The following is a 7008-nucleotide window of genomic DNA, read 5'->3' on the forward strand; positions in this document are numbered from 1 at the left end:
TAAATGGAACTTTGGTTACTTATGTTATCATGTGATATGGGAATGTGGAGTTATAAATCTAGACCGGGTGGACTCAGTGTGTGTGAGCCAGAAGACATGGAGGTCTTGTGAGCGGGTTCTTTCCGCCTGTGTCGATTAAGGCACGTCCGTTGTTGAATTGCATGAGGTGAGACTTTGTAGTACTAACCACATACTCTGGTAAGCCTTAACTTAGCGATTCTAGTACGAGAATGGCTACTCACGCACTAGGAGTAGAGAGATGGCGGAATAGCGTGTACCCACGTGGCCATGGGCTGGATTGGTGGAGTACTGTATTCTCGGGTGGCGCGGACCCATTCTTGTTTTAGAGGATCTGAGTGCAGGTTGGTATATGTAGGTCGGGGACCTACATATGTCGTGTGGTCTGGAATTCCCAGCTAGGTCTTAATCGGTTCGAATCGTCGTTGCTCCTCGATTATGGAGACTTAACTCACTGTTCATCATCGTAGTATTAATAACTAGAACTTGAGAATGGTTTGTGAAGGTGTTGGATATGAAGATTCATGATCTCATTATGGATCGTGTCATCTTTGTATATGATTTTATGAAGTTTTAACGGTTGAAATAAAGAATTTTGTTAAAGAGCTTTTACGCAAAATAACTTTGATTATTGCTAAAGCCATACCTTGAATCCCCAAGCCTGCATTCCTGAGTTTATCAGTTCTTATTTCGGTTAAGTCTTGTTGAGTACTTTTGTACTCAGGGTTCATTGACCCTTGTGCAGGTGAGCCTCATGAGTAGATCTGTTTTGGATCATGCTGCATGACAGTTGTTCCATGTGATGACGATGAGAAGTAAATGTATGGCCCTTGGGTAGGGCAGTTTCATTGTGTGTTTTGTATTATATTATAATGCCACTCCACTATTTTGTTTTGTAATAATCATTGAACTTAGTTATGAGATTTGAAACTACTATTTTATAAATTATGTTATTGTAAGACTTCCGCTATTTTACTCTGGTGTAGATATTTGAATAAATGTTGTAATACTGCAATGACTCTGTAACGTGATCCTGCTCAGAAATCATGGATGATTCGAGGTTCCCCGAGGACACCCGACAGTCTTCTTAAGTTAACGGAAACATATGCATGAATCTCAAAGGTCGTTGGATGGTGACAGGTGCATGTGGGCCCTATAATTAAGGAGGTTCTGCCACAACGTTGTGATGAACTAACGCGCCTATCACCGTTCATATGAGGATTAGCTAGAATAGCACCGGCACGCCCGACATTGTCATGGCCATGGGTTACATCGAGGCATGCCAACCTCTTTCCTAGCGTCAGAGTTTTGACCTAGGCTCATACGCTTGGACCAGGACCGGTTGGTGGCGGTATGGGTCCCCATCGAATGAGATGGAACCCGCGTCCTTGAGGTCAGGCGAGACGGAGCCAGCGACCTTGGGCGAGATGGAAACCGTGTCCTTGGGGTCGGGCGAGATGGAGCCCACACCCAAGGGGTCAGGCAAGATGGAGCCCACGGCCCCGAGGTCAGGCAAAATGGTGCCCATGGCCTCGATGTTGGGTGAGATGGATCCCATGGCCTTGGGTGAGATGGAACCCGCGTCCTTGGGGTCGGGCGAGATGGAGCCCACGGCCTCAAGGTCGGGCAAGATGGAGCCCGTGGCCTTGGGGTCGAGCGAGACCTTTTAATACGTCTCAAGCTATCTGAGCAAGTCAGCGTGGGCACTAACTTTCTTGCTTTGGGTATCCCTAATATCGATACTCGATAGTAGCCCCCGAGCCTGTAGAGGAGTAGAATACTCCTTTGGAGGCTTTTCTAGACAAGAAGACTCTAAGGGCCTTGGCCTTCTTTTTGTAGCCCATGGCGTGTCATGGTAGGATGGTGATTCCCTTTTGTCGCGATCGGTCTTCTTAGGGATATGTAACCGTAGGATTCAGGAGGTTGAAAAGATTTTTCTTGATTCTGGTCCCCTAGGATCTGATTGGTCCGCCGTCGTGCTATGACCGTGCATTTGGTCTCCTTGTGAGTCCCACTTCCCTCGAGCCCCCGCACGTAGCGAGGGTCTGGTCGAGGGTCGGCTTGTCTTTGTGATCGTCATCCCTCAAGCATTTTTTTATAAAACGAAGGGGCTGAGCCATGCCATGTTTTTCCTCGATGGATGAAACATGGTGCTTGGTGAGCTGTTAACGGGCTAGTCCGAGTGGGGCCCCGGCTTCCTGTTTGTGAGGGTCCGGCATGGGTCAGCTGGTGACCGACTCCAGACTCTTGGTGGCCAATCCATATAGTTCTTGGGTCTGTTCGGCCGGTCCCAAGGGCTCATTGCCTTTCTTCAAGGAAAAACCATGGACTAGGAACCGACCAAGACTCGAACGTAGGCCAGGATGGCCATGGCGCTCATGCGCCTAGGTACTAGCCGCTAGTGGGCCCATCCCTTTCCACCCCTCGCTCTAAGGGTGCCCCGAAGCGGCTGTGAACCCATCGACGAGCCAGTCTTCGAACTCCTAGTCCTAAATGGGCCATAGGAGCATTTTTAGCTCTGTATCCCTCCTTACCTATGACGGTTCTTAGCCCATCGACCAGGCGATCCATCATCCGGTGTGTCCTTTGAGGGCGTAGCCAGAGATAGCATGCGCACGATATTCGAAGGGAGGTGACGTGACGCGACGTAGTGGGGTGCATGAACCTAGGTGGATGGTTCACCTTCTCACCCTGCTCCATCCTATAAATAGCAGCCTCCCCCTTCATGTTTCTGCACACCAAAACCATAGCCTTACCTTCTCTATTTCTTTGCCTTCACCATTCAGATCTGTCGTGCTTGCTAATCCACCACCGAAGCCCTAGATCTATAGCTTATGCTTCTCTACCGCCACCTTTGCTTCTCCATAGCTGTCTCCATCCTCCATGGATTCGTGGTACCACTCCTATGTTACCCATGCATGCATGGAGGGCCTCATCAAGCGTGGTCTTCTCTGCGGGAGGACTGATGCAGTGGAGTGGCTTGTGCTCGACCATGAGGATGTGCCGGCGCCGCCCGATGGCTACGTCGTCTCCTTCATGCCCTTCCATGAGTGCGGACTCACGGTTGCTCCCCACCCATTTTTCTAGGGTTTGTTGGACCACTATCAAATCGAGCTGCAACACTTGAACCCAACGGGATCCAGCACATCATGGCCTTCATTATGATGTGTGAGGGGTACCTGGGGATCGAGCCCCACTTCGATCCGTGGAGATATTTCTTCTCCATCTCCTTGATCAAGAAGGAGAGAGGCTAGGAGACCTCGGTGCCGATGGGATACGCAGGCATCCACCTTCGGGGGCAGCAGGTGGCCAAGTACATGCCTAGCCGGCTCTCTAGATCCAACAAGGGATGGCACTCGCATTGGTTCTACCTGAAGAACGACCCTACTGCTCCATTGTTGGTCTTCTTTGTGTGCCTAGTCGAAGAGGTACCGCCGTCCACAACTAGAAACTTGAATTGTTCTATGGGTGATGAATTTTTCTGTGCATTTTTTTCGGTACGCATAGAAAAATTATGATTTTTCTATCGATTCTAAAATATCTCAACAGAAAAATACAAAAACCCACAGAAAAATTGTATGATTTTTCTGTGTGTGACAATACACACATAGAAAAAATCAGCACTCACAGAAAAATGCAATTTATTCTGTCGGTTCTTTAAAAATGCATAGAAAAAAATATGTGCACGCACAGAAAAATCCTAACCCTAACCCGTTGGCCGCCGCCCCCAAACACCCTCTCACGCACACACTAGACCGCACCCTCGCCCTCACTCTCTCCTTTCAGTGCCTCATGACTTAGCGCCACGCCCCTCCCTCCGCGACTCAGTGCGGGGGCTCCTCCCCTCCCAGAGCAGCGCTGCCACTCCTCCCCTACCCGAGCAGCACCACCGCTCCTCCCCTCCTCCCTCTCCCTCCTTATCGATGCGGCGGGCATGGCCCCTCTCCTTCACCCCTAGATCCGGCCAAATCCATGGCAGGCGCGACCCCAGGCGGCTGGATCCGATGCCACCACCTCCACGCCGGTGGCCACGTGCATTGTCATCAACTTCGACGGTTCTACTCTCCCTCCCTCACTGGTGGCGCGAGGACGAGGCGGGGACGCATCCGGATCCATCGCCGCCAGCGCCGACCAAGCAGATCTGTGTCCTCCCCCTTCTTCTCCCCCGCTGGTGCCCCTCCCCTCCCCCTTCTTCTTCCCCAGCAGGTGCCCCTCCCCTCCCCCTTCTTCACCCGGCCAGATCTGGCCCTCCCTCTCCCGGATCCAGCTGGTGGCTGCTGTGGTGGTGGTGGTGGCTGGCGGTGGGGCATGGTGGTGGCAGTGGCCCTCCCCTCCCCCATCTTCTCCCCCGCTGGTGCCCCTCCCCTCCTCCTTCTTCTTCCCCGATGGGTGCCCCTCCCCTCCCCCTTCTTCACCTAGCCAGATCCGGCCCTCCCTCTCTCAGATCCGGCTGGTGGCTGCGGTGGTGGTGGTGGCCGGCGGTGGGGCGTGGTGGTGGTTGTTGGTTGTTGTATTTTTTATGTGCAATCTATGATGCAAATTCCCATTTCTTGAATCACTGTGATTATTGCAAAAAAATCACCATCTTTCGGCTGAGATTGCACCACAAATTTAGTTTTTATTGCATTCAGAGTATGTTTTCTAGTGTAGTTTGTTATAGTCAATGCCATTTGGTATCTGACTTGTAGTCATTCTTTGTGATTGTGTGTCTCAAAACATGGCAGCCCTTCTAAGAATCTGGGGAAATCACATGCAACTACATTTTTGTTTGAAATGTATGGGAAGTCTAGTAGGTCCACATACAACAACTACATTTTTGTTGTGCAAATGACTTAATGAGCTACCTTTTTGTAGTTCCTTGTGATTAACTCATGCATCTTTGGCCAATTGTTAGCTGATGCAAACTTTCATAGATCTTAGTATAAAGTATCATTGATCAGAGTACATGAGCATTGGAAGGCATACTCAAATAAGGGGAGAGATACATTGAATAAAGATTGCAAAGTACTCTTTTCTGTTTGATCAATTATTCATGAGCAGTTTTAGTGTCTACAACTACTTTTATAAAACCATCTGTAGAAAAATCGATGTTTACCTTCTGAAGAGAAGGAATTGACTGATAAATTTGTCAAGCTATCCTTTTTTTCCTTCAACGTGATATGTCAAGATACACGTTGGTGAACTAATAAGTGTTTCTTCGTAGTACTCAGTATTCCTTACAATCTTATTGTTAATCAGTCTAGGACTTCTTATTCTCCAAGTGTAGTTTGCATGCACTACTGTCACGACAATTAATCAGTCTAGGACTTCTGAGTATTCCTGTCTTCCATTCTTCTCTGTTTGCTCTCCACTTACGCTCTTTGTTTCATTGATGCAGCAGTCTAGCATTGATGCTAGCTTTTATGTTACTTCTGTTGGGATGCCAAATAAGGCGTTCTCTCGCTGTCGACTCCCAAGGTATGGCTATAGCATTTAACATTTTCGCCAAATAAGATGTTCTTGATTAGATGGCATTAGATAAGCAATTTATATATTTAAACTGAAACTTTGATTCTGAGTGCCAAGCTTTCATCAGAGGCATACAAATTATTTGCTATGGACTATGTTATCTCTACTGACCACATAAGTGGATCTTAGACATTTGGCTCCTTGTCTGTCACCAGTCAAATGTTTGAATTAGAAACTATAGAAAAATCTACGCAATAGATAATAATGCATACCAATGGAATGGTCAGACCACCTGCTTGACCCCACTAATTAGCGCCCTTGTAATATTCTCACAGGTAGAGATGGAGTGGAAGGTGAAGCAGTTTCTTTCACCTTCCCCGTTGCCTGCCCTGACCTTGAGAGCCTCACGTGAGGACACGACCATGATGCCTCCTTCCACGGAATCGATCCCAGCGGCAGCGCCCCTCAGCCCCCGACACCACGATGCCCCTATGGCCTGTGCCCTCACGCTGCCAACGCTGCCCAGTGCCTAGTCCGCCATGCTGTGGTGCTGCCACTAGCTAGTGGTGGTGGGAGCCCTTCTGCTTTGGTGCCTGGTTCCTCCTCTGTATATGACCAGATATCCATATTTGTGAATTCATTGTAGTATTCATGTTGAACATGTAGATGACCCAATATCATATCTGTATATATGATATATGTGCTAATAGATCAGACTGATTCTATTTTTGACATAAGTGTTAACTCCATTCATGATGAACTACTGATTTGTGTATTATTTGAATGAAACCTTGTTGGTCATGCACAAAAATTACTGTATGGAAAATATATATTTTAATATGTTGTTGCTACTGTTTTAAAATATTTTTTATGTGTTTAACACTTTTTTCCTGTGAGGCTGGCTACACAGAAATATTTTTTTTAATCTAGGTGTTGACACCGTTTTTTTGCACGTGTCAAAATAATCGGAGTGGACTAATCGGCAAGGGGAAAGTTATTGAATACTTTGGTAGCCGATGAAAGCCAGTTTGTAAAGATGGTTGCCGATAGCTGGTGATGGTCGATGGAAAGGTTGATTTGGACTCGGGCGTTGCCGATGAGGTTGGAGGTGTTATTGTCGATGCCGATGAAGGGAGGCTTGAGGACTACTGCCGATGAAACATGGAGTATGCCGATGAAGGGAGGCTTGAAGACTACTGCCGATGAAATGGGGAGTATGCCGATGGGAAGGAGGACGGTGAGATTTCCATCGTAATTGAGGCGGACAGGGAAATAGATAGGAGTTGATTTCCTTTTCGATATTTGTTAGGGTATGATTCATGTAAGAGTCACGTGTTTCCTTAGATATGGGATTGGTGTCCTAGTTGTGTTTGGTTGTGTCTCTTTAGATCACGGTATAAATATGGAGTAAGGGGCAATGTAATAGATATATCAATCAATATCAAAACCAATTTTTACTCCTATTTGCATCTACTTACTTTTCGGCGACTTCGTCAATTTGCATATTTTTCCTTTTTTACGAGTTCTCATTGATTCAGCGAG

At 47.5% G+C, this 7008-nt stretch overlaps 1 non-coding gene across 1 annotated transcript; it reads left to right on the plus strand.

Moving 5' to 3' along the window:
• Positions 1-4540: 4540 nt before the first annotated feature.
• On the plus strand, positions 4541-4621 carry LOC136498737 (small nucleolar RNA Z196/R39/R59 family). Its single transcript, XR_010769743.1, has one exon. It is a non-coding gene; the product is annotated as a small nucleolar RNA Z196/R39/R59 family (small nucleolar RNA).
• The last annotated feature ends 2387 nt before the right edge of the window (positions 4622-7008 follow it).

This window comes from Miscanthus floridulus, chromosome 12 (assembly GCF_019320115.1).
Source record: "Miscanthus floridulus cultivar M001 chromosome 12, ASM1932011v1, whole genome shotgun sequence".
Classification (NCBI taxonomy): Eukaryota; Viridiplantae; Streptophyta; class Magnoliopsida; order Poales; family Poaceae; genus Miscanthus; species Miscanthus floridulus.